At 44.6% G+C, this 26,991-nt stretch overlaps 1 pseudogene across 1 annotated transcript in view; it reads right to left on the reverse strand.

Moving 5' to 3' along the window:
• The window catches only part of LOC144114406 (uncharacterized), a 35,577-nt pseudogene extending 13,993 nt beyond the window's left edge, over positions 1-21,584 (reverse strand). The window contains exons 1-5 of the transcript XR_013311032.1: positions 20,441-21,584; positions 13,669-13,788; positions 11,761-12,169; positions 7,709-7,768; positions 4,461-4,578 (exon numbers count right to left, since the gene is read on the reverse strand). The product of XR_013311032.1 is annotated as an uncharacterized LOC144114406 (transcript). The remainder of the gene's footprint in view (positions 1-4,460; positions 4,579-7,708; positions 7,769-11,760; positions 12,170-13,668; positions 13,789-20,440) is intronic.
• Between the last annotated feature and the right edge of the window lie 5,407 nt (positions 21,585-26,991).

The raw sequence follows: 26,991 nt of genomic DNA on the forward strand, positions 1-26,991 counted from the left end.
CCAGATTTTGTTTTGAAAGAAACAGTGTAACATCAAGCAGTTGACACAAGACATCCCTCTACTTCCTTTGCTCAGTTTACATAGAACAGATGCTTTCAGCGTCAATGGTTTTCTGCAGCCTAAATCTTGCCTATAGTTTTCCACTGTTCCAGACAATGCAGGTGCTCCCCAGAACTTTCATTATCTGCAACTTTTGAGCTAAGCTTTCGCCAAGTCTGTAACCCACTAACAAATTTAGACTTCATTTCTGCAGAATCACTGACGAACAGGAGGCAGGAAAAACAGTACAACTTGTCGCTGACAGGTTAGTATACCACCCCCATCGCAAGCTCTTCTGGCCATCAGGCACTGCATTGTAAAACGTATCCTTGGAAAGCTGGTGCAACCCTCGTTTGGCTTTCACTCCTTGTCTCGGCACTGAGCCAAAAGGCCCCTCTTTGTTTTCAAATGAAGCACTCCCTGTTTTCGCGATTTCAGTTCGACAACTATCTGTTAGTGGTGTCTGCCAGAAAGAGACATCACGAAAGAAACATTTCAGAACTTTCTTTCTGAACTCCACTTGTACGATATGCAGTGTCATCACTTGATTCACTCTTAGCCCTTTCCCCCGCTTCCTCCGTTCTTTGCAGCTGTTCCTGATGTTCTGATTGCACGCTGCTATCAGAAGACTCATGAGCTGGAGAGAATCGAGTAGAGTCTTTAGATGAGCCTGGTGTATCACTCGCTCCTTTTTTTCACATAATGAAGCATGGCGCCAGCTTGTTTTTAGATTTCCTTCCATTTTGCCTCTCATGCATTCCGCTGTTGAGCCCCACTTGGACTTTTTGGTTTGCGCACTCCTCCCCGCTGCTGCATGACTGAGCACCTCTACAAAATGATAAATCCAAAATGTTTTCCTTCCTCTACTGTACTTTCAGAATCATGCCTTAAAACACAGGTAAAGGCGAAACGCATGCATGTTCACTGTTAAATCGCTGCCAGCTATGGCTAGTCATTAATATTTGCATTTATAGCTCTCAATTCCTCTGTTCATATTCTTTTTCGCCTGGTATCTTGAGACAATTCGCGCACCGCACCTCAAGTCCCAGTCTCAGCCTTACCTCGTCAGTTCATAGAGGGGGCCCTTCTTACTCTTGTGTTGCCGTAGGAATGGCAAGTGCAGGCGAAATTCTAAACTGCACTCTGCTATGATGCAACCACTGCTCGTGGTCTTCCACGAGGCACTCAGTGACCTCAGTGACGATGAGAAGGCGGTGGGTAAACATGTGACCTTTAACGTATTCAGTTGTATTTCTCGTTTTACCAAAGAGTATTGTTCAGAGAAAAAAAAAGGTAAGAACCACAGAATGCAGAACACATACCGTTGGGTTTATTTCCTCTTAATTCCCCGTACTAAAGCACACGACCCTGCTAAGGACACCCTCCTACTTTCTTTATGTTTGTTGTCAGCGCATATAGTGATCATAAACGTGCTATTTTTCCAGTTAGCTACAGGCATTCAGCACCTTTCCGCATATAAAGAGTGTGAGGCAGATGTGGGGCTGGGCCGAGAACCAAGAAAGGCACAGGCGATAAATAAACTAGAAAGGCGCTAAAATCTGGCAGAGGGATACTGCCAGCGGGCCTCGCTCGGGAAAGCAGAGTGAACTGCGCATACACAAGAGAGAGGCGATGCGGCGGCACGGCATGCTCACGCGCAGGGGCCTCCGATGAGTATCAGGTTAATGCTCGCGTTTCCACGGTACATGCACAAACACATGCCAGGGTTTATGTTAAGACAATGGCGTAGAATCTCTGGCTAAGGCATGCATTCTACAGCAGTCCTTACACCAGAATAATTCGTTCTATGTAAGGACCAGACTTGCCACTCTGCATCTCAGTGGCACCATCCCGCGCCTTTTCCAGTTTTCACATAATTAATTTCGCCCCCGCTCCTCCCCCCCCCCTTCTCACTGCCCAGCTGCACCCCCCTTGAGCGTTGCACCCAGTGCGGACCACACCTCCCCACGCACCTCCCTCGCGACGCCACTGGTCTTGTACTTGCACGAGCAATTTTGCCAAAAACGGTCATCAAAGTGCATGAGTGCCTCTGCTCTCTTATCCTAATGTAGAACTGGCTACACACATCACAGCGGTATCTTGTAGACAGTTCCTGAAGAGCAAGGCATGAAGCTGTGCACACATCTTAACCCACATGTCCTTTCATTATTTCTGCATCTGCAATTACCTTTGCACAATAGTCCAGAAGTTTGAAGCAAAGAGCAGTACAGGGACATCAAGCAATTTTCAGTCTGTGCTGCAGGTGCAAATGCACATTTTTGTTTGACAAGATCACAGCCGTGTTTTGGTCTCGATACAACCTGACACAAAAGCTGGTTAAAGATTTTAGCGTGGTGTTAGGAAATAAAGGAGTGTATGCAAGAGAGCCCTTAGTATGGAAGAAGCTCTGACAAATAACTTCCCTCTCTGTGCATACCTGATGATCAGCGACTTCAATGAGGAAGTTCACGGCCTTGACATGCGGTGTTTGCTTTTCTTTCTGTCAATGTTTTGCTTTCAGAGTTCAGGAATAAAACAAATTTCTGCACAATAAAATAGTTTCTACTCTACATTCCCCCATCACATGTCCTGTTCTTCAGTACCTATAGAGTAACGCACTGCTGAAGTTCATTGCGCCTTACCATAAGTCCCTTTTACAACTTGCTAACTGTTCAGCTCATGAACATGTGGATGGGCTGGAGGCAGTCTAGCTTAAATTCCTGTGCCACAAAACTACTGCTGCCCCTGAGCCATTAGACCAGGGCTAACAAAGAACTTTAGAGTGCACTACACAGCAAGCAAATTTTACAGAAATTTTTACTTGGCATGGACAACATCATGCCTCACAATAGGACACTTTTGTCTGAACTGGCAGTTTTCAGAAGAGGTTCAATGATACTGCCCCTTGCAGCAACAGGAACCAAGAGAGTCAAGATGAAGATATCGGCAACAAAATGCTTGCCAAACTTTGACAAGGCAGCATAACTGTCAGCACGTCTTGTGACACAGGTGCTGATGATAGTGCTGATGTTTGATGTGTCTACAGGCACTACACGTTTTACCGTCTAGCTTTATTACACTGAGCAATTTACATTCCTTCCAAAGTACCTGCTTCAAGCAAAATTTTCACAGTGTAGGAAAGCAGTTCAGTCAAAATAGTAAAATTAAGCCAAACATAGAAGCCCAACAGCAAAGAACAGTTTGAGCAGTGCTAAGTTCATAATTTATAGGTGTTTAACATCCCAAACTGACTCGGGCTAATTAAGAAATAAACAGTGCTTTGTCCTTACCCTTCAGTGTTTGGTTTCCTTTTACTATCTTCATTGAACTGCTTTTCTGTATTGTCAATATTTTGCTGTTTATTCTAATCACAAATATGAAATGCCCTCCTGGGCCCTTTAGAGATTAAAATAAAATAATAACAATAGCAAAATTATACCAAGTGTTTCAGGGAAGCCTGCCACTAGTTTTTAAAATAGGTTTTTTTCAGACAAAAAGCGGCTTTATGTGGTATAGTAATACCAGAGTTAGTGGACCCCAGAAAAGAGAAGAATCATGTTAACTGGTAAAGTAATTAACTAAATTCTTATAGCTAACCTTTTAACCACTACTGATCGGCGCCTGATTACAATTAGATTTGTAGCCGGCCAACAGTAGGATATCAGTTTTTAGAATTTCAAAAATGAGATTGCTCACACTGCTATGGCTCAACAAATTTGAATTATTTCTTGCACCATTCAAAAATTACATGCATGCGGGAAGCACAAAGCGACATCCATCAAAATTGCACCACTCTGTGTCACATGTACCAAGTGACATTCGGTGCCTGGCCACGCTGCAGCAGAGAAGTGGCAAGGAGTGGGGAGCCATAGCAGCAACGGTAATCGAGTTTTTTAAATTAAAAACAGATGTGGTTACTACTTTTGGCTGGCTAAAAATATCTAATTACAAGTAGGCACCTATCGGTAGTAGTTAAAAAGTTGGCTATTAGAATTTAGTTATTCATTTCACCAGTTAACATGATTCTCCTGTTTTCCAACGTCCACCAACTCTGTTATTACTACACGATAAAAAGTCTCTCTATCTGAAAAAAACATTTTTAAAAATTACTGAAGGGCTTCCCTGAAACATCTGGTAGCCACTGCCAACTATTGATTGAATAAAACGTGTGCTTTCATGCAAGTGTTAGGCTCTGCTCCTGTGTATAATAAGGTATGTACAAAGAAGAGGTTCCAAATGAAATTTGTATGCATAGATACCCCTAAAAGCAAATCACCATTTGTGTTGGACCATTTTTAGAGATAGACTTCTGTTAATTCAAACAAAAAGCTCTGACTCTTATTAAATTCTGAGTTAAGAACAGCCTACAGTACACAGGTAAACTAGCTGCAAACAAAGGCGACAGTTGATGCCACGCTTACCTGCTGCATTATTTGATCACTGGGCCAGTGCAGAAGCTGGCTCACATTAGCTGTGGTGGTGTAAGCTTTTTCCTCATGTTTGATGACCATTAGCCACTGACCTGTGACGAGGCAATGCCTGAAAAATACAGAGGCAAGCAGTCAGAGCCACTTTTTTACAATATGATGCTTAGACACTTTGTCAAAGGGCAAAAATGAGCTGAGTTCCTCCAACTGTCATAAAATGTTGTCTCCCTCCAAAAGCATGCAAAACTAAAGAAAGTGTTGCATGGCACACAAAAACCAAGCAATGTACAGTGTGCTCTGTTTATTCCAAACAGGAAATCTCTTTCTTACTTTCCATCACTGATGGCCTCCAAAGAAAATAAAATGCAACTGTGTTGCAGAAAAATCAGGCAGGCGGACGGACGATCCTTATATCCACTATTATCACTATATGTGCCTACCAGTTTACCCAAAAAATGAATTGCGGGTACAGGGAGCACACAAATATAAAAGTCAGGGATGCCCTCATAGCTCTAAGTAATCTGAATTACACTACTGCCCCAATTTTACAGTCAGCTCAAAAGCAACATATTCCTCGCATATAACTGCTTACAAATAGCTCTGAACTGCACCACAAAATCTGATGAGAAATGGTAGGCAAATGAGACTGTGGAACCTCAGTTATTAATTTTCATAATAATATCACAACGAGCTATCATGGTCCAATAAGCCACAAGAAGCAGAGCAGTAGCTGTGCTCTCTGACCCCCCCCCCCCCCTCCAGCTCCAAGTTCCAAACCATGCCACGCTGCATGCGGGCACCACCTGATGCAATCCTGAAGTTCAGACCTGCGCAGGAAGTCTCGACACCAGGAATGCATCGTCAGGTGGCGCCCACATGCAGTGCGGTATGGTTCAGAACTTCGAAGGGAGTCAGGGGCTGCTGACTCTGATAGTGCATTAGTCAACTGAAATAAAATGATAATGCGAGCACGCATTATTCTGCACGCTCTAGTAAAGTGTACAACTAGAAAGTTTACAGAATACAAGAGTGCAGAAAAAAATTTATTCTAGTGTCATCATGCAAGCAAACCACCTCAAACCCTTGCAGGTATAAGGGGATGTGCATGCTCTATCTCCTAGGTATCAGCATAGGAGACTGAATGGTGAGGTACAACTACTATGAGTTTGTTCCTAATCACATAGGTCTTGAACTTTTGCAGATGAAGAGGTTCTTAAGATGCAAAAAAGGCTCGTGTGACTCCACTCCTTCTATTGGGATCGCTAGAGCAAAATGCTGTCTTGAATGCAACGTCGCATGGCACCAAACATAAGACCTTATCCAACAAGGCATCTACACGCCCACAAAATTGTATTTCATTCATCAGCATGACCTCACATGGGTTCAATCATTTCCCTGTCCTGGTCAATGGGTAATAGCTGCATACAGGTAGAGTGCCAGGAAGGGTGAGACAGTTTATATAACAGAATTATCTTTCTCCATTTGACGCCTGCAAACAAGTTACAGCCAAATAAATGCACAAATATGAAACTTCAACAATATGCAAAAAGCTCAGTGGTCTAACTCTGAGAAGAACCTCAGAAAAATTATTTCGGAGTAACAAATTTCTGCCCCACTCCACCTCCTTAGGCAGGAGGAGTGGGACACCCAAAGGGAGGAATGGGCACTGTTAAAATGCACAGAATTTGTTAACTCCCGTTACAGGCACGGCTCCAGTCATTTAGGTCCTCCACCTTTGTTTTGGTTGCGGCAGTGAGAGCATAACGTTTCTGTTCTGTACGGTACTAACACTTGCTTCTGCTTTCCTACTTTCATCTACTTCATAGCTGTTTCAAAATTGTCCACACTTTCAAATGTGGCCATGAAGAAGGTGATCTTTTACTGCCATGCAAGACCAAGACATATGATGGGACAGTGTCCCATTCCTCCCTTTACTGTACTGTCCCACTCCTCCCAACTGTGTTGTACATAAAACAATAGCAGTTCCCACAAACACATTTGCAGCTACACATAAAATTTTGGTGGCCTAAAGCACACTGATAGAGCTTATTTCAGATGCTAGAGAGAGAGAATAAACATTTATTTGTAAAAAGCAGACCAGAGCGGACTGTGGGTGGGATCCTCAGTCCAAGACTCCAGAGGCTTCCACCGACGCTTTGGCGACGGCGACTAGCGCCTCCTGGTCTTCCAGTGTGCTGATTGCCAGCGTCATCTCCCACTGCTCCAGCGCCGCGTTGTGTTCAGATGCTAGAGTACAGCTTACTTTCGCAGGCTGGTTCTGACTTCAGCATTAGGCAAAGATAATGATGGATGTTTACTTCTGAGTGCCGAAATCAGTTTTATTTCAGATATTCATTTTTTCCGCTTGCCATAAAAGATTGGAATAATTTGAGCCCCTCTATCACTACTAATACATCTTTGCAGAAATTTGTAACTCTGGTAGAAGAACAGTTGCGCGATAATTAAAATAGATAAATAAATAATTATTATACAAGTACAACAGACCGCTCGTATCACTGCATATAACAGCATCTGTATGAACATACTACTTACAATGTATAAAATCGCACCCTTTTCTGTGAAATATACTCTTTCGTTATGTGTTTTATTTTCTGCTGTGTTTTTTTCCCATACTCATGTAATTACTTGCAAACAACAGTGTTCTTAATATATACCATTCCATTTGCATTCGCTTTGTACCTTCTTACTATGTGCCCATCCTGTAAAAATCCCAATGGGATTGACAGTATCTGAGATAAATAAAATAAATTTCCTAGGTCATTTCATGCACACGTAACATCGGCCATTTCAAACAGAGCTGCCAGTGTTTCGGCATTGTTCATTTGACTATCTGTCAGTTTGCTGAGGCTACTAATAAGAGAATTAAACAGACTTTCCCACTCAAACCGTTGCCCCATACCTCCCAGCTTTCGCCTACACAAGCACAGAGGGAAGGAGTCATCTATGTTTGTCAGCAGCTTATTTTCCATAAAACCAATAAACTTTAGGCTTTAGCACAGCAAACAAGATTTACTTGAACATGTGAACACTATGCATTATGCTGCATGAAACATGGAAGCAATCACCAAGTCCAGCTGTGTAGTATGCAGGTGCAGAGCAACTTCGACAATCCTCTAAAATTCAATGTTGACAAAACTGCATGTAATGCCCCATTGGGGCCTTTAAGGGAAAATAAACGATGATGATGATGATGATGAACAAAAGGTCAGAAAAGAACATACGGCATCACACTGTGAAGGGGCAGCGGTCCATCAGTTTCTTGAAGTACATCAATCTCAATGCTGTTTTGAAAAGAACAGAAGCTGTTTAGAGTACGTTTTCACAGTTACACTCACTGTGCTCTTGTGTTTCTACAGTTGTTAAAAAATAGCAATGTGCTCTTGTGTTTCTACAATTGTTAAAAAATAGCTATGTTCTCAACACAGTAAACAAAAATTGTGTAGTGTTATCAAGTGAACAACGTATACTGCATTACTTCACATCCCACCTTTCGCACACACAAAAAAAAAATTAGCATTAACACCCACTTAAGATCAGCAACATTACTATTTCACCATTTTACTTCCCTTAAACACATTGGATCACACCTTCTCAGTTAAACCTAATGTCTTAGATATCTGTGTGCCTTAACTTGTAAAAAAATTTGTCAAACAAACAACTTTCTTTTCTGAGTACATTTCAGAAAGGCAACAAAGGTGCAGTAATTTATACATTTTTAAGCACCTTGTCTGACAATTCTTGATCAAGCCAGTCTACAAACATACCGATTTTTAAGCAGTCAGGCCTGAAGCATTCCGCTTGGTGAAAATCGCTTGCTATTTCGGCACTCATGAGCCAGTGTCTTAGCATCTCTTCAGGGCGGATTTACGGGTCACTCTCAGAGAGGGCGGTCTAATTTGAACCATGTATTTTTCAACTTTTCTCACCAAAAAACTGGGTTCAGCATTGTTTTTTCACGTATAATTTCTAGATTAGGAAGGAGACTGCCCTCCCCATACCCTCCACCCCACAAATCTTCCCCTGCATCTCTTCAGTGTCTCGACAAAAAAAAAAGACAGTCAAATTTGCACACCTTGACTTTCTGGAAAAAAAAGCATTTCTCTGATACCCTGCATTGGTATTTTCTCACACGGAACAAAACTAGTTGTTCCAAGTCTAAAGCCATCAGCGAGGACCTTTCTTTACTTCATTTTGAAATAAACCCAACAAAACCCATATTAGCATTCAAACCGTCACCAAAATATGTAGTGGCTCAGTTCTTCTAAGTCTTTTAATACCCTCTTTTTTTCAGAACTTCAAACTGCTTAACACAAAAAATCACCATTAAACAAGAAAGTTTAGCACCCAGTTTGAGAGCCCCTCTACTACCTTCTCGTGTGCCTTTTATTCTACAGTTTGTAAGGTAGCTTCTTTTTACTTAAATGCTGGTTCTACATAGCTCAGTAAGGCATGTTGCTGGGCAAGTTGGTTAAGCATCTTTGAAACTTGGAAAGAATCCACCTTGGCGCAAGTAAAACCACACACACAAAGGAAAGACAAGGAGACAACGGACAGGCGCCTGTCCGTTGTCTCCTTGTCTTTCCTTTGTGTGTGTGGTTTTACTTGAGCCAAGGTGGATTCTTTCCATGGTTCTACATAGACTCCTTGATGTACAACTGCAGCATTCACACTTCCTATTAACAGCACATCCTTTTATAATTGCTAGGCCCAACCTCCAAGGATTGACAGCTGAATTTTTACAGGCTGTAATTCTTTAGTCACAACCAAAAGCTTGGTGCCTAAGTGCCTCATTCAGCAACAATTGTGTTCCTGTGTGTTAAAAACGCTGAGAAACAGCATTGTGTTAAAAATGCTGTGTAACATTTTACAGAAGGATTTTTCAATCAGTGAGCACATAAATTTGTATTAGTTCTGGTGCTTGAAATAAATCAGTGAGCATGATAATGCTACAAAAATTGAGAAACTGAAAACAAATGTGGCATGCCTACCCCAAGAAATAACTTGCATTGAAAGATACAATTGTATCTTGGCACATGCCTTCAGGACTACTGCACTCTGTGCTTATACTGACACTTCTGTATTTATCTGTCTTGTTTTTAAAATATTCCTGTGGGATAACTATTGCCATAATCAAGAGCAAACGTCGCTCACAATGTAGCATATTATTGCCTACGTTCTTTGAAATGCAATTAAACATCGGTACTTGCTCGGTACTAGCCTGATTTTTTCGTAATTACTGATATACTGGCGTTGCCCATGGGTAAAGTTTTCGGAAAGGCTGGCTGAGCAGCTGAAACAAGGGGCTGCGCCCCCTGCTGGTTGGATAAGCCACCGATGCCTTCTGGGAAAGTTGTGCGGTTCCTTGAAGATACGGTTTTGTCTACTCATTAAAATTAAAGTCAAAGGGAAGAACCATCATTCCTCTAACTAAAACATCACAAAAATGCAACCGTAAGCTTCAAACGAGACGTGCAACCACCAAGCCGAGGTTTCGGTTATTCCTTCATCTGCCACGTGCAGCAGCCTGTCAGATCCATTGCTCTGCCTGAGTCCGCAAAAACTGTAGTCGCAGCTGGCAGCAGTTTCTCCTTAATTCTAGAAAAGGCAGGCAAGTACCAATGATTACATCTCCAAGAACGTAAACCATAATACAGGGTCTGTCCTGAAAGTAATGAAACAAGTCGAGGCATGGCGCGCGCATGCGCTAGATTGAGAAACCAGTTTGCGGGGAAGGAGGGGGAAACTTCAGCTTCACAATGTGACGAGCTCAGTTCATTTTGAGCAGGCGAAGCGAGTGGATGTATTTGAGCATGCACCCCTGTTTCATTGCTGTGGCGAGGAAACCATGAAGCGAGCGCTAACAGCCCTACGTGGTGCAGCTTTGCATTAAATTGAGTAAGTCACCCACCGAGACATTCGACATGATCAAGACAGCATGTGGGAATGATGCAATGTCCAGATCGCAAGTGTTCCAAAGGCACAAAGCATTTACAAACGAGCGTGAAGACATAGCACTGTTCCAACGCTCGCTCCATGCAACAAAACAGGGGTGCATGCTCAAACACTTCCACTCGCTTTGCTAGCTCGAAGCCAACTGAGCTCGTCGCATCACGAAGCTGAAGGTTCCCCCTCCTTCCTCAAAACCGGTTTCTCAGCCTAGCGCATGCGCGCACCATGCCGTGACTTGTCTCATTACTTTCAGGGCAGGCCCTGTATGTTACCTTGTGAGTGACGTCAGCCATCAATTAGGCCAGTACTTAGCGCACAGCAATCTTTTAAGAATATGGACACAGATAAATAGGAAAGTCTCTCTATATACATGCTCGTAAACTCTTTTACAATGACATAAAGGCGGCACTGTTTTTTAAGTCAAGCTTCCTTTGCATCAGGAGACACTCTGAAGAGAGCATGAGCAACAAAAATAAAATGCTTCTTAAAAAAATGATCATAACGCATTTAGCAATGACTGCATTATGTAATCCGATGCGCTGTCGCATGTGGTCACTCTGATACAGTATCAAAATTTCACTGCAGAGCTTTGTCTAATTTTATGCAGTTTTCAGCGCTGAGCTGCTATAAAGAAAGAATTCCTTTTCTGGCTAGTAACATCAATCCCGATCCTAACTATATTACCTAAGAGCTTTCCACTTTCATCACAATGCGTAGACATTTTAGTTAGTTGGTCCCTTTCAGTTCAGCAGCAAATGGACACAAACAATGTCATTGTGCAAGGAATACAACCTATAGAAGTAAGAAAAAGAAACTGAAGCTGAAAGGTAGCAGCTGCGCTAGACAAATATATGGAGGTCAATGACTTACTAGATAAAGCTAACTAAACAGAATGTGGAATGTGAACAAGTTTTTTACAATTTAAGGGCGTTCCTCAAAAATGTAGCAAAAGATTGCAGTTCCACAATATAGCTACATGCTTTTTCTGGTATGGTTCTTATGGTATGGGTCTTAGCCCAAATGCATTTCTCTGGCTTTTTTGTTTTCAGCCTGTGCTTTCCCAAGAGAGAAAGGGCTGCAGTAATAGGCAAAAATTTCATTACCTCACATTTTCAGACCAGCCTTACTGCCGGCAAGCATAATATGAACTCTTAGTGACTGCACATTTACTAGAATTTTCATGTCCATTTTCAAAGTCATAGCTCCAGTGTCATGTACTGGCTACTAGCACATCATAGCAAGCTTAGTTGGTTGAAGTAGTTAAACGAAGGAGCACAAATTATGTGTAAATTTTTTAAAGTCGAATGAGAGAGAATGAGCTTACTTAGTTGAAGGCTCACTAGCCGGTTTCCCTGTGGCGCCTGCAGTCACTTGATCACCACATGCGCTGGTAGCAAGCTCTGTGGCTGACTTCACAGCTTTCCGAGATCCTTGTATACCAGCACCAGAAAAGGGAATAACAGGCTCTGGGAGGGGATAACTTGGGATAATGTGCCGCTCTCGTGCGGACTTATGTGCACCCATGGTATCCAACTGTGGCCTATTTGGTGCGATGTCAAGCCCAGATATCTGGGGTGGCACCGTCGTAACTTCTTGTGACAGTGGCACATCTGCTACGCCAGCTGTCATCTGCATGTAGCCATCTGGTTGAATGTGGCCTGCTTCCGGACGTTGGTAGTTTGCTAGTTCGTAAAAAAAGGCCTCAGTCTGCGGCGTCATGGGCCTCCGGTCATCTGCATTAAAGGGGCCCGAAACACATTTTCAGTGCATTGTTCTGCCTGTTGGTTGCATAGAATCAGTTATAGTGATGCTATTAGCATCGGTCGTACCGCGTATACTGTGACTTTTAATATATTAATTAGCTCGCAAAAACAAATTCGTAGCGCTTGCAGTGTCACCATACAGTGGCGGTTTTTAGCAGCAGATATGACATCACTTAGTGCGAGCTTGATGATGGGACCAACAGTAAATATACTGCAAATCGGGTTAATAACTAGAGATATGTTTTCTCAAGTTTTTGTGTTTTATATTACATTAACAAAACCAACTTGTTTGCCCTAGATAAAAGCACTGTAAATCAAGTAAAACAAAAACACGCCACTAGAGGCACTGGCTACTTTTTGCATCGAAGGACTTTGCACCTCTCTGTAAACATCCTACGACCTAGCACTAAACACTTATGGCTACTCTCTATGTATCTTAGAGCGGCTTTGCGGAATCGCTCCTATCGAGCCATTCCACTCTATAAGCGTTCATTTCCGTCCCAAGGAAGGATGCGTTCGTTTCACATTTAGCAGGCAGTGCGCATAGTCAGCTTGTGGAGAATCATCGTTCCCGTCAAGTCAACAGCGCGCGCTCCTTGCTCGCTGTGGCCAACCAGCGCGCTAAGTGCGACGGGCGATGGCTGGCGGTAAACAGTAGCGCTAGGCTCTACGCTAAATGTGACTGATATCTTCCGCAGGCTGTCACACCGTCGCAGTATCTTACGCTCGAGTTCGGATCCATAAGTAAGGGAACGTCACTGATCAGTGCTCCCTTCTGCGCCGTCGACGTGACAGTGAAGCATTGCTGGGTCAGCTAGGTGTTCACATGGTTGTTGCAACCATGCAAACGGCGCTGCCAGCCTTGGCATGAACGAGTTACAGAGAACAGGCGACCATGGAGTGCAAAGTTCCGCCACGTGCTAAGATAGGCTGTTTTGATTGGTCGCCCTGAGTGTCGTCATTGGGAGAGTGAAATGGGAATGGGAAGCTGCGCGAAAACCGAGTTGAGGGCAGCATTTTGCTTGTATTCTGAAATTTCTTCATTGAATAACTCCCGTTCCTATGCATCGATTCTCGTAATTCTTTTTGAGTCAGCATCTGTTTGACATAAAGAATCCATCTGAAGTGTAACCGGCATTCGTTCAAGCGGTGTTTCGCAGCCCCTTTAACTTGGCTAGTAGTGCGGAATTGGTCAGATGTGTTGACTTGGTCAGCTGTCAGAGTTTGGTGAGAATTCAGAGCTGGCGTCAATGCTTGGGTTTGGTAAAACTGTTGACCTGGGCTAGTTGTCTGGAAGTTGTCAGTTAGCCACACTTGCCAAGGTGCTTTGGTCAGGTCTGTCTCCTGATTTGTGCAAGCTTGTTTAAATGCTGCAATTTATTCATTCAGATGATCACTCCAAGCATTGAGACCATAGCTGATTCGTCTTGAAAACTGCACATTGCTAAAGTCGCCAGGCAAGTGAATACCTTGGGATGTATCTGCAGCAGCATGTTCGTTTTCTCTCAGCGCACTGCTCAAAAGAGTGTTTCTCCTGTGCAAGCCAGGTGATCTTGAATTTAAGCGGCCATCCATACTGAAAGTGGACCCTGGAAAAAGCAAACAACAGCAGTGATTATGTGTGGTGAAACTAAAATCAGGAGAGCTGAGACACTGGTAAAAAAATATGCGCGATACAGAACAGAGAAATCAGATTAACATTATACACCTGAATAAATTTAACGGCAATACCCATTTGATAAGGAAACCTAGCGGACACATGTGTGTTTGCATGGTCATATCTGGGACTTTGGAAGGGGAAAGGCCATAGAGAAGAGTGAACAGGACGTTCCCAGACCCGAAATGAGAAGGCAAAGGACAGGGCCTGAAAAAGTGAAAAAAAAAACAGGCAGCAGAAGTTGCCAGAGATGGCAAGAAGGAATGAAAAAGTCAGGCAGGGACCCTGCATTGTCTCGACGCATGCGAACTGAAAACAAAAGCAGCACATGTTGCCTCGGTAAAGCAACAATAGCAACAGGGAGTGAAGAAGGGTACACACACCAGCCTCAACCTCTGTGGACATGAGGCGGGGTGCAACTGCGTATCTTGTACCATGCACACATGTGGGCAGTTAGAACAGAGAAGGAAGCTGCAGTCAGAATACAGCTGCCATGCCAATGAAGCAAGTGTTCAATGCCAAGGAAGAAGTTGCTCATAGGAGCAAATGGGCTGAAGAAAGCTGTCATTGCTTAAAAGAGCAGTAGAAAGCAGCAGAAAGTGGCAAATCAATACAAGCAGCACACTGACGAAAGGAGAGCTGAAAAAGGCTGGGAGGATGAGAGTGCGATGCACCAGCCAAACTGAGGCACATTGTAGGCAATGCAATGCCGCATCAATACATGCAACTCTCCAGAAATTGCACAAAAAGAAGCACAGAGTCTATGCATGTTACCAGCCCAAAACAGCGTACTTCTCATGGCTGAAAATTTCAATGCCAACGTGTGTCATGGAAGCAGTGGGGATAAAAGACTAGGACAGAAAAGTTTAGGCTGCACATTTATAACAATGACGAAATCACATAGTGTTGGATTTAGTGTCTGAGAAGGACCTTCGTAGTGTCGACTGTCTAAACTTAGTGACATACTTCAGTTATCATATTTCTATTACATGTTGTGCAGCAATGAATTCAGAATAGAATAGTGCTGCAGGATGTATTCTGGCAGTGTAGCTGCTTATAATGTGTGTGCAGCGCAGGCCCTGCAGCCCATCGGCTGTCGCCACTGTTAATTTGCAGGATACAACAAGGAACCGGGAATTTTTTTTGCAGCTGCAGAAGCTAAGGGACATGCCAGGAGAGGCAGGCAAATTAGAGGTGTGTATCATGATAAAAAGCATATGTAATATTACAGGGTGTTTCACCTAAGAGCTCACAGAATTTTTAAAAATAGGATTTTTGAGTTAGAAGAGCACTTTTTTTTGGCATAACATTGTCAAGAGTGTAGTACAATAGAATACAGCTAAGACATGCTAACAGCAGGCTGGTTAACGTAGTGAATAGCTAACTTTTTAACTATTACTGTTAGGCTCCTTAATTATTGAGAGATGTGTAACCCACAGTAAGTAATATGCATATCAGTTTTTAGAATTTCGAAAAACGTGGTTACCCTCGGCGTTGTGGCCCAAGAAATTTTGGCTACATCGCGCCAAAATACATGTGCTTTCAAGAAGTTTGCAGGCAAAGCAACCTCTGCAGTGCATTAACTAGACAAAATAGCAAAGATTTGTTGGGCCAAAGCGCCGAAGGTAAGTGCATTTTCGAAATGCTAAAACCTAATATGGATATTACTTACGGTGGGCTACTACACGCCTCTCCATAATTGAGGACCTGACAGTAACAGTTAAAAAACTATTTATTATTAGTTAAGCAGCCTTCTAGTTAGCCCATCTTAGGTTATTCTGATGTACTACGTCACTGACAATGCTATGCCAAAAAAAGCGCTGTTTTAACTCAAAAATCCTGTTTTTAAAAACTAAATTCTTAGGTGAAACACCTTGCATAAGCACTTTAAAAGCTATAATAATGCTGAGCATGTCTCATTTCTTAGTGGTAGCAAACGGTAAAGCTAACATGAGTACAGTGACCTACAGCAAACAAACTAACAAACAAATAGCAATAAGTTATGGCAAGCTGTAGAAACCCGATCCCCAATAGCCCACAACTGTCAGTCACAAAAGAAACGGTAAAAAATATGCAAAAAATGTTTACAATAGGAGAAAAATGGAAAGAGAAAAATGATTCAAAACCAGTAAGAGTTGATTGCAGCTTGCTTCCGCACACGAAAATGCAAACACTGGCACTTTCGTCAGAGCTTCATGAACTTCAGAATGAATATCTTTGCTTTGCTTAATTTATTGAAAGTAAGAAATATATACGAATACAAATTATGCAGGCAGTATCGTTTAAGTGTCCAACGAGAGAGTACAGTTTTTACAGAAATGGCAGAATTAAGACCCAATTATCCCACCTACAGCACCAGAACTCCAGAACGATGGAAAGTTCCAAAATGTCGCACTGCCTATGGACAACAAACACTCCGGCATAATCTTCCGCGATTATTGAATGCTGCAGAAAAAGAAGGTGTTGATATATTCAATATGTCTCTTCCAAATACTCATACTCTGTTTTGTGAATGAATACAAAGGTCTATCCTTATGTTCAATTACATTACATTGTTTCATTTTCAAAAAAAAAAATTTCCAGGCGTCCAAATCCAGTGCTTTATTGAAACTCTTATTTAGGCTTATTTTATTGTCTGATGCGATACAGTGCTGTTTTTCTTTTCTCTTTGCAACAAAAAATGTGACTGTCTACTGCCCCACTATGCTGCTGTATACACTGTAAGGGGGCGGAGGATTTTTCAAGCCGCAAATGTACGGCTTTTCCTTCCACCTCCTTCCACTTCTTTGTGGAGAATAAAACGTGCGTGCGTGCGTGTGTAAAACTTATGAGCTGAACTTTTACAAAAAAATGCTTGGTGTGTGACATAGCCATCCATTTCACACCGCATGAAGTATACAAAAGTGGTCTTAACCAACAATTACGAAAACAAGCCCAGTCGGTGTGCCATGCTGTTGTGAAGCACACGTATTTTAAGATACGAAGAGATAATGTGCACGTCACAGTAATATGTTTGCAGGTAATAACAGAAACGACACATGAAATGCAAGCTGGAAGCTAGAGTGCAATGGCAAAGGCTTTGTGCCCAAATGGCAACTAAAGAAGGAAACTGTGCAACTGCTTCTACCTCAGTAATCAGAATTTTAGAGGGCTTGTGCTGGTTGCCAAAACCCTCACAGCTGGCAAGAAATTCAAGCTTCAAATTTTGCTATCCTCATAACATTAAAAAAGAAACAAAAATACAGACTGAAGAAAATTAAACTCACTTTTGCTGAAAGCGTATCTTTCACACTTGCCACTTAAGACCATGCTTGTTTTGTTTAATTCTGCACAGTAGCTCAAGGCAAAAAGTATTTGGCCAGTAAATTCCTGAAATAGCTACATAAAGCTGCTCAAAAAATTTGCCAGAATGGTATCGTCATGCATGCTGTTTGATGAGCTCTTAAATTCTTGGCGATTACAAAAAGAGAATCCACTTTAATTGCCTGGCTTTGTGCACTGGAATTTCAAGCTGTTTCCAAATGTCTCATCTCAAACACACTTACATTCTACAGTCATGCACTTTTTTCGCACATTTTATGTCAGTGAGTCAATGCATGTGGAGTGCAATCTCTTGTCACTTTTTGAAGTCTTGAGGTTGTGAGCAAAAAGCAAGACCAGGGCAGGATCGTGTTAACTACCATCACTAGATGTTTTTTGGCTTTCTTAACACTATGCTGAAGCTTCACAAATTTTCCTGGCACATTTGCTGCTTGAAATGTCCAGAAAAAATGAGCTTGGAAGCTACTCTATGCACATTCTTTACAGTGCAAGTCAAGGTGTTGTGGTGTGCCCACATTTTTGTGCATGCTGCACTGCAAAGGAATGCATGCCACCTGGACTTTCCAAGCACATTTGCTCTGGACATTTCAAGCAGCAAATGCATCAGGAAAATTTGGGAACTCCTTATCGTTCAATCATGTATGAAATGCGGAATCACTGCCTCACTATCTCAGTCAGATAAAGTAATCGAATTTATCAGTAGGTGAACCATGCTTCTTGCACATGCAACATACAAGGCAGTAAGAACTGGTTTTGTGCCATACATACATATGCACCATTTTTTTTTTCTCGGAAATAGTAGTCTGTGCTTTGTGTCCCGTCTTCTTTCTGCCTTCATGAATGGAATGCAGTACAGAAGAGAAAAAAGTGGTAAATTAACTGGCCTAATTTCTCGCCTTATTACATGAAATAAGCCTGCCCATTTCAATATTGGAATCATGGGCATCCACAAGGGGGGGGGGGGGGGGCTGCCCCCCATGGAATTTCGGATATTTTTATGCACTACCACAAATAGTGCCTTTTTGGTGCTAACCTACCGACTTCCCCATCCCTGGCCATCAGGTTCCCCCCCCCCCCTGCAAAAAGTTCTGCGGACGTCCTTCATTAGAACAGTTTTCACTGAATTGTGCCAAATTTAAAATTTTCTCTAACAGGCCACAACAGTATAAATTGGGCTGGCAGAGTATTATCTGTATTAAGAGCCACTGCAAACAAATTCAGAACTGGCTCCACGGTACCACTTCCCACCAACTTTGAAAGCAATATGGCTGTCGCCGCCTACTGCTCTCAGTACAACAAGCACTTTTGCAGTACTCAACTTCTCCCGTGACGTGACAGACTCCTGTGCTTATGCACTGCAATTAAGTTAAGCACTGCGTAACTGAAAAAACCCAAGTTGGTGATATCATGAGTGGACATCACAGGAAAACAAAAAAATCTTCACAACTTTCAAACAGCAGCCTAAGCACATTGGTTTGTTCTAGAAGACAGCACAGAAGGTTGGTTTTTTAGTGATAAATTTTCATTAGTGTTAAAATAATAGGTAGTGTCTGGCCTATAGCTACTTAGCATCAGACAGGAAGAGATCAAAGGACAAGTAGGACCTTAACATTCATTATCATCATCATCAGCCTAACTACATCCACTGCAGTACTAGGGCCTCTCGCATATCCCTCCAATTAACAGTGTCTTGTGACAGCTGCGGTTTTAACATTAGATGAAGCTAAAAAGAAACAAGCAGTCCCGATATGCCTTACAAACAGTGGGCTAAAAATGTTGACGGTAAATCCTGTTCTCAAGCATGCAAGGCTTGATATTTGATGGCAGAGGGTCTAAGGCAGTAGTCTTCTGCACACAAATGTAATTAGGACAGCCCCAAAAGATGTTGCACTCAGTAGCAGTAGTTTTGCAGTGTGGGCATATCCCCAGACAGCACAGAAAAATTGGAAGGATGCTACTAGACCTACATCCATCGGATGTAGAACTTGGTGGTTGCGGTCTTGGCTACATAAGGCGGCAGCAGAAGCCATACTGCTTCAAATGCAACTGTGGCATGCGGTGAGTTTTGTGGTTCTCTAAAACTTTTCTAGTGACTACTTGTAGTCGCAGGCGTACACACTCAATTGCAAGCCAGCAGCAGATTCCTGGAAAGGAAATCAGCAGAAATCTTGCAGACTGTCGAAGTTCGACAGAATTTGGATAGTGCATACGTGCACTGCATCATTTTGGCTGCCCCCGTCCCTGATGTGGCAATGATAGCTTCACTTGCTGTGTCATGCTAACATTAATACGTACTGTATAGGGCATGGTATCCCTCAACAAGCTTAATATAGGCGCACACTCTAGCAAGTTTGTACTTGTTAACATGTGGCACCTTTGCTAAAATTGAGTCTTGTGTGCTGTCTGCTTCTCATGGCAAATAGGCATCAGGTATTCTTCAATTAAAAACTATATGCCAAATATGTCTAAAACTGTACAAAATTGTGATCATAAATGGTAAATTTTATAATAAAAATGATAATATAGATGCTTGCCAAATTTTAAAAATTGTAGAATCATAATACGTGAATATATTATCCAGCACCATCACAAAATAGCAGCCATAGCAAAACTTCATTTGTTATTTCATTACAAAAGCATGTACAAACAATTGCCTTCAAAAAAGTTGTGCTAATGGCCTTGAAAACATGAATAATGCTATCATCTTTCAATGGCCACATGCAAAAATAACCAGGTTTTGGTCACACTCGCAGACCATGCACTGTCCGAGGCTGTGCTTGCTCTGTTCGTACATTGTGAAAAACGACTCTGAAAGTGGCCTTGCAGCACATTAGACAATCCAAATGACCTGTATTTATAATTAAATTCTCCACACAAATGTAACACAAATGGCAAACCAATCTTTACACTTATTTCAAATGAATCCTGCAACTGGTACCGCAGTGCTCAGAAGAATGTTCAACCGCACTCGTCTCCCTATCCATTATGCCAGGGTTAATAATTAAGTTTCTGGTTATTAGATGAGCAGTTTTCAAGCAAATTCTTCACTGTTCTACACGGGCTGTATTGTGAAACAATTTTCGTTTTTCTATTCATTCTTCTGCCTCTTTGCCACAGGTCAGCACCACCTTTGATGCCAGTGACGGCAACAGGCATCAAAGGCCTCCTGCATTGGAGCTTAGAGGAAGTTAGAGGAACAGCACCGAATCAAGCTGGCTTCAACATCACTTAAATTTGTGAGTGCGAAGAGACTCGTAACGTACCAAGTATCTTGCCATGGCCTGGCTGCAGCAGCCTAGCTTTTCGAAAACGAACGCTCCCCGTCCGCGCGCCGCCCAAGGAAACGTTAAGCACGGCGGCGTCGATCTGGCCGAGCCGCCCTCTGTCCCGAAACGTCACCGTTGCTACTACTACGTCGCAAGTGCTGACCACGATTGAGTATTCCCAATGTTCCATATTTTACCACCTTTCATAGATGAGGAACGCGGGCGCCATGCTGGCTACGCCGCCGACTCCAAACCAATGTCCACACTAAATGTACGATGAGCCTAGATCAAGGCGCGTGAAAATCGCTGAATGAGGCATCCGGGCTCCCTGTAATACAAATTGGCCAGCAGGCCGCTACATCCCGCAGCCATTATGGCACACTACGGCAAGCAGAAAAACGTACAGCTCGTTTAAAACTTTCGATACCTCCTGCCCGTATAATTGACAGGTAAGCCGACCCAGCATGCGCAAGGGGCATATTGCCTGGCGCATTCATAACTCGGTAACCCATGCAGCCTCAACAGAAACGTCTCGGCCGGTGTGAAATGCTGAAGTGACAGTGCGCGCTGGAACCCCAAATGAACGGATTTGATGCGAGGTACCCCGCTACGGCCGCGCATATATGCGCAGAGGTTCGGGAGTTGTCTGCAGACCAAAATTTATGCGTGTGCGCTGGAAACTACATTCTAGAGAAAAGCGCGTGGGTTCGCTGAACGCGATTCGATCGGACATTGCAACCTGCTCGGCTACGCCGCTACGCATCATGCGCCACTTTCCGATTGCTACGATCACAAGTAGGAGCTGACATCACGGTTTTGTACTGCCCAGAAAATGGAGGGCGCTTTTTAGAACAGTTTTCGCGGCGCCTAGAGGCGCCCTTCGAGCAGCACTGGACGCGCCCGACGCGACGACCACGAGACGCGGCTGACGTGATCAGGGTATCGGAAGAGGCGGTACCGCCGTCGTTGCTTGCTGCGGAAGGAAACTCTCCTAATCGCACAGAAACAACGGATCTCCACGCGCACCTCCGCCACCTGTATTCCATACTCTGAAACAATCGTTCGGACGTAGCACAAATGAAAACGCAACATGCTGGGAACGCGCCTATCGTGTGAGCGCGTGCCAGCGCGCCCGTGAAACAGCCAGGGCCGAGCATAGAGTACCGAGCGCGTGACGGCGGCCGGTGCGCCTGTGGCTGTTCTCTAAATTGGAGGCACGCCCCGCCGCGCTTCCGTGTAAAAGCCGGCGAAACGCATTGAAGTTCTCGTTCGGCGCGTACTATTGCTTCTAAAATTAGGGGCAGTCTATTTCAAATCTCGGTGGTTATCAAAATTGAAAACGCGGCCCACAGCAAGGGGGACGCAGCGTATCCCCCATATTTAGAACAGCCATAGATAGCCGGCCATTTCCTGTATGTGTCCGACATGGAGCTCGAGCAATTGTGAAAGTGCATCTACGTAGTGATGGTTTCTGAACCCCTAGCCTAAGTCGAACATAAGTTATTTGCCCGCATACGCCTTGCTACTGCTCACGAAATATTCTTGCCTTCTTTGTTTTACGCACCCATGCTATTCGGACCCGAGAAGCGATTTTGAAAAAAATTCAGCCAAACACGGGCAAGCTTTTGATGGAATGCCGGTAACGCTGGGCAGAAACGAACTTAACCACCATATACGACGATTACAGCGTTACTACCACGATTACAGCGTTAATACCAGAATGCGCCCCGAGTGCTGAAGCCCAAATCTACGCGCACTGGTTTGTCTGGCCTTACGCGCAGTGGGAGTGGAAGAAGGGGGGGGGGGGGGGGGGGGAGTTGCCGTAGTGGAAGAGCTCCGGAATGATTTCGACCACCTGAGGATCTTAAACGTGCACTGACATCGCCCAGCACACGGGCGCCTTTTGCGTTTAGCCTCCATCGAAGCACGGCCGCCGCGGCCGGGTTCGAACCCGGGAACTCCAGCTCCGTAGCCGAGCTCCGTAACCACTGAGCCACCTCTGCGGGGTCCACATAAAGGCTTTAGACTACTGCAAGCAAGAAAAGGAGTGCTTCAGCTTACCTCGAACGCCGAGGGCGCAGGAGCTTGGCCTACGTTCTGTCCCACGGGGAACACTGGGCGCGCGCTGGTAGGAAGGAAGGCCTCAGACGTTGCTGGCACATACCCACTACGGGGGAGTGGCCAAGACACAGGCGCATGCCGGCTCGCGGCAAGGCCGGGTGTCTTCGTCTTTCTTTATAAAGTGGACAAAATTTATTACAAGTTATGACGCCGAATCAGCGAACGAGCGATAAACTACTAGAAAAGTTTAATGCAGGAATTTGGCATGGAATGTCTACTTTCGAGCGAATCGGTGTCAGTTGCGTCCGCAGTTTTGTAGCGATAGCTACACTACGCCAGCCACTTCGCGAGTTCAGCGTGGCCCTAGCGTGGCTGCGGGCTGAGCCGTGGCCATAGAGTTTCTTACTATTAACTAGAGGGAAAGCTGGCGCCCCGCCTATGGGAGTTTGCATGGAGCTTCCTCGAGACCCCCTGTACGTACCACCATGGGTGCTCTAAGCATCATGGGGCGGAGAGCTACCGACTGCAGAACTACAACTTTTGCCCAAAAATTAATAAAAACAAACATTGTTTGATAATCAAGAATGTCCTATCATTCAATATTCTGTCTGTAAATAGTAACAAACGAGCAGAAAAGCATCTAAATGCAAAGTTTGCTCAAAATAAGCGATGGCTTGCTCTCCTATTGGCCAAGCATTGCAGGCCACAAAAGCCAATATTTAATGCTTAACAAGCGCACTTTTCAAAAAATGTATATTTGAAAAAAATGTCGCTTCAACATTTTAAAAGGTTTTTCCACAACATTTCGGGAAACAAAAACTTTTTATTGGCGTCGTGTGCTGTTGCGTTTTCGCTTCTATAGTTTTTACACACTACATTTACGCCGAAGCGCTCCGCGCGCAGACGACTTCGGCGTAAATGTAGTGTTCCTGAAAAAAACGTACTGTTCCGCACCAAGTGGCTCATCGCCCCATGATGCTTTGTGCGCCCATGGAGGTACAGGTGCAGCACCGCCAGCTTTCCCTCTAGTTAATAGTAGGAAATTCTATGGCCGTGGCACCACCGCTCCGCCAGCTCTGCGCATGCGCGGAGTGATGTCATAGCCCGCAGTTGGTGTGCGCGCCACGCGCCTCGCCGCTGCGCCGACGGCGGAGCAGACACCGCCCGCCTCGTCAGTTGTGCGCATGCGCGAAGTGACGTCAGAGCTGTTGTGCGCGCCGCGCGCCTACATTGCGCTAGCATTTCGAGCCTTCAGCGTGGCGGCGCCGTGGACACCGTGGCAGCTGCGGGCGGCGCGGCGCGCCGGCGAAACCGAGTGGGGGAGGGAGTGAATGAATCCACGTCCAGGGACGAAGATGAAGAAGGAACGCCCAGTGAAACGCAGCGGCGACCCTGCTCTCTCCTGGCGGCCCCACATTGAGCAAGTTTCTGCAAAAGGAGTTCGGGCCATTGGCATCCTGCGCAGGCTTTGTAGTGCTAGGTCAGGCATGAGAAGGCATACGCTTCTGATGATTTATAAAATGTACGTCCGCCCAATTTTGGAGTTCGGGTGTGTTTTATTCTCAGGAGCTCCTGCCTATAAACTTCGCCCTCTTGTGCTTTTGGAGCGTGAGGCGTTGCGCCTTTGTCTGGGGCTTCCAAAATATGTCGCCAATGCTGTTCTGCACCTTGAGGCGCGAATGCCTTCGTTATCAGCTAGGTTTCGCCTTTTAACAGTTCAAACATTTTTAAAATTGTGCGACTCACCTCTTCACGCTTCCAGTATAATATTTCTTAGTCAACCTTCCGCCTTTTTTAGTGCTGCCTGGTCTCGATTTCATAGTCCGCAGATATGTTACGTGCAGTCCCTCCTTGATCGCATAAATATTCATTTCACAGATGTCCGCCAAATATTTAACAACTCCTCATCTGTCCAGATTGAATTCGATGATATTTTCCCATCGAATGCAAAGCTGCAGCCCTTCCCACTTCTTCAGGGTCTATTGCAGGACCACCTAAGGTCCTTTCCCTCTCATGTTCTTATTGCTACTGATGCCTCGCAGGATCGCGAAAAGGCAGGTGTGGGAATTTTTTCGCCTTCACTGGATTGGTCTTTTTCTCTCCGTCTTCCTGACTACACTCCAATTTTTCTGGCCGAATTATTAGCAGTAATCTTAGCCTTACGAAAATTAGAATCTACAGTTTCCCAGGTCGTGGTTATGACAGACTCTCTGTCCATTTGCTCTTCCTTATCCTCACCCACTGACTCTCGGCCGTTACGCCTCTTTAAGTTCCTGATTCCGCTCCATCTAAATTCGGTAAGGTTGCTTTGGGTACCCGGTCACATGAGCTTTCACTTAAATGAGGTTGCAGATTCCTTAGCAAGAGCCTCTCTCAGCGGCCCAATTGCTGCTGTCCTGCCATCATGTGCATATACAGCTGCGGTGAGGTTTCGCCGCTACACAATATTTCAGGAATTTGCTGCCTCGGCTCTTACATCATCTCCCGAATATCAGCATCTTCTGCATCCTTGGAGTAGCAAAGACTGGCGCTCACGCAGACTAGAGGTCTCTTTCACGCGCTTGCGTTGCCGGGTTCCCCTTCTAAATTTCTACCTTCACAGATCTGGCCTGGCAGCTTCCCCACTGTGCCCTTTTTGTGCCGAACCTGAGACAATAGATCACTTCCTGCTCTTCTGCCGCCGCTTTTCTCATTTGAGGAAGCGTCTTTTGCAAATTCCATTTCATCAACTGGGCTTGCCTGTGTCTTCCGCGGTTGTTCTTTCTATTGGCGCTTCTTTGCTTGGACGAAGCGACAGGAGTGTGCGCTCTGCTGTGCAAAATTTTCTTCAAGAAACGCAGCGACTCCCATTCTAATTTCTTTTTCCCGCCCTCAATCAGTACGACATTGCAACATTACAGGCATTGTGTACTATTCTGCACATTAAGCAATTGTCCCGTCTTTGATCTCCAAGTTAACTGGACCCCTTTCCTTCCCTTTTCCAATCTCTTAGGCTACATACTATTACCACTCCTTTTCCCGTCAAAACTTTCCTGTATCCAGTAAGTAACCGCCTGTGTCTTGGCCACTCCCCCGCAGTGGGTATGTGCCAGCAACGTCTGAGGCCTTCCTTCCTTCCTTCCTTGCAGCGGCGAAAGACTGGCTTTGCAGTTCGACTGAGCGAGTTCCACTAAGCCAGCTGTAGCTAACGCGTCAGTCCTGGGGCCGGATTACGTAACTGTCACAAATTCTGTCACAAGTTATTGACAGTGACGTCAAAATGACGAAACGATGAGACGTCACCACGTGACGCAAAGAGGAATCAGCTAATTACAGCAGGACGGTGCCCCGAGAGCATTTTTTTGCAAGATGAGGGACCGTCTGCTAAATTTTTCTAAAAAATAACAAATAAGCAGCGACCAAAATAACTAATATTTTATTTTGCTAACACATTGTGTTCAAAACTGGAAAATATTAAGCAAAACAAAAAGCGCACGAAGTTGTGCTAATAAATTGGCTGGTGGGTAACTTTTGCTGCCGCGGGGATGCGCTGACGGCGGTAAAACGTCAAGCCGCTTTGCACGAAAGCAGCCGATTCCACGCCGTGTTATTGTTTCCACGCGGCGTCTCAAATCGAGCTACTGTGCGGTTAACCTAAGTGCGCAGGAAAATTTAAACGAATGCAGTGAAGGCTACGTGACTACCGAGCGAGTTTGCAAGAAGCGCTTGGCGCGAAATCGACGAAGACAACTGGTTGAAGTCTGTGTTGTTTGGCTCTTTCGATCGATGACAAAAATACCAAAAGGTGAGGTGTTGCAGTATGTGATGCGTGGCTGTCTGTTTCTTTTCCCCTGGGAAAAAGAAGACGACCACGAGGTGCGACTCGCTGGGAAAAATATTGTGTTTTGCCAGCATAAGCGTGTTTTATTTATGTGGCACAGAGGTGAGCACGGGAACCCACCCCTTCTGCGCGCTAACTTTGCAGATTGCCTCCAACACCTGCCGCACGCATTTACTTACGTTGGTTGTGCGATGCGACGTGCGCCTCGTTACCAACGGTAGCTTGAAAGCCGCCGGTAGGAAATAACCGCATGCACACCGCACCTGCCGCCGCACCGACAGCGCGCTCGCACGCAAACCTCCCAGTTCATCGGCGACTTCGTCACACAGCCGCTCCACAGTCTGCTTCTCCAGTTGAAAAAGGCTTCGAAACAGCTTGTCCAGCAAGTCGAACATAGTCAAACGTGTCTTCGTGCGTTCTCCTTCGCCGTTGCTCGCGCCGGCGCAGCCGCCTCACTCTTCGCGTACACCGCCGCCATTTTCTGTCAAAAACGGAACGGTCAACCTGACCGCCTCGAGGCTGTCACAAAAACTGTCAGTTAGCGCCTGCATAATTAGGTGTGCAGCGTCACCACTTCTGCCACATCCGTGATGTAATCTGCAGCTACCCATGTCGCAAAAAAGCAAAATGGCCGCCGGCCACGACCGACCAAAAGGAGCGAGGCTAA

Source organism: Amblyomma americanum, chromosome 1 (assembly GCF_052857255.1).
Source record: "Amblyomma americanum isolate KBUSLIRL-KWMA chromosome 1, ASM5285725v1, whole genome shotgun sequence".
Taxonomy (NCBI): Eukaryota; Metazoa; Arthropoda; class Arachnida; order Ixodida; family Ixodidae; genus Amblyomma; species Amblyomma americanum.